The sequence below is a fragment of the Orycteropus afer genome, unplaced genomic scaffold (genome assembly GCF_000298275.1).
Source record: "Orycteropus afer afer isolate SDZICR_OR568_19922 unplaced genomic scaffold, OryAfe1.0 scaffold00089, whole genome shotgun sequence".
NCBI classification, from domain to species: Eukaryota; Metazoa; Chordata; class Mammalia; order Tubulidentata; family Orycteropodidae; genus Orycteropus; species Orycteropus afer.
The window spans coordinates 7,614,675-7,616,284 of NW_006921676.1; positions in this window are offsets into that span (position 1 = coordinate 7,614,675).

Here is a 1,610-nt window from a genome sequence, read left to right on the forward strand (position 1 = left end):
TCCTTCCGAGGAGTGGCTGGTGGGTTTGAACCGCCAGCCTTCTGGTTAGCAGTCAAGTGCCTTAGGCACTATGCTACCAGAGCTCCTGCAAAGCAATTAGAGATTCCTCAAGTCAAAGTCACCTGTCAGAGGTGTCCCATATCTCTTAGGAGCAGGACTGACTTAGTATCCCTGCCATGCTTAGTTAAATGCTGAAGTAGCCCAGGTGAAACATGGCCTCAGTTCTAACACTGTGATGAATTTCAGAGCACAGTAGCTCTGTGTGTGGGCGTGTTATAAGCAAATATATCTCTATGTCTATCTAGGTATCTGAGAAGATGATAAAGTGAATGGGACAAATTGTTAAAAGTTGGCCAATCTTATGAAGGTTATACAAGTGTTCCCTGTATTACTCTTGCAACTTTTCTATATCTTTGAATTGCTTAAAAGTAAAAAGGTAAATAATAATAAATATGTATACAAAACCAAAGATAAAAGGAAATTTGTGAAATTTCCAATGCTCTCACAAAAGAAAACAAATATAGGTAGTCCTCAGATTACAAAGGAATTCCATTTATACATCTGTCTTTAAGCTGAATTTATGCATAAGTTGGAATAGTTAGGTAAGGTCATATCTCATGTCAATGAGTCAAATGTTTTTCTTAGTATGAACATACAGTGTAAATTTCTATGCATTAAAACATTGAAGAAACACTTCCAGATACACTAAAACATCTATGACATAATACAGTAATAATATAATAATGCTTTGATGCACATTGCAAAGTAGTGTCTGTTTGTTCTTACAAACCATTGTGTGTACCTTGAATTTTTAATATAACAGGATTTGGGGGGCAGGTTGTTTGTAAATCTGATGTTTGTAACCTGTAACCTGGAGACTGCCTGTATCTCAATAAAAATAGGCAATATACAAAAGAGGAAAGATAATTGGCTAGTAAACATATAATTCCAATTTCTGTATCAACCAAATACCTTTAATTTAAAACACAGTAAGATACTATATATATATGTACATATTTTGTCTATAAAGCCTTAAAAATGCAGATCCTAGCAATTCCACTTCCAGAGATTTTCTCTAATTAAAATAATCAGATGTTTGCATCAAAATTTCCTGGATATTCTTTGCTGCGTTATTTTCAATGGACAAACAAAAAACTTACCACAAATTCAACAACAGAGATTTTGTTTAGTTAATTATTGTAATCATACATAATCATACAATAATTAATTAAAAGGCTGGTGGGTTTGAACTCCTTGGAAGGAAGATTGGGCAATCTACTTCCATAGAGATACCACCTTGGAAACCCTAGGAGGGGTTGCTATGAGTCAGAATTGACTCAAAGGCAGTTAATTTGTTTTTTTATTTTTTTGGTTTGTATAACCATGTAATTAAAGAGAATTAGACATTAAAATCAAAGTTGTAGAAGAATATTTAATGATATGTAATACTTTTGAGACACTATCAAGTGAATAACAAATCCAAACTGATTCTACAACAGGAGGTATGCTACAATTGTGTCTCTATTAAAAATGTGATATATATATATATATATATGTATATATATATATGTGTATATATATATGTGTGTATATATATATGTGTATATATA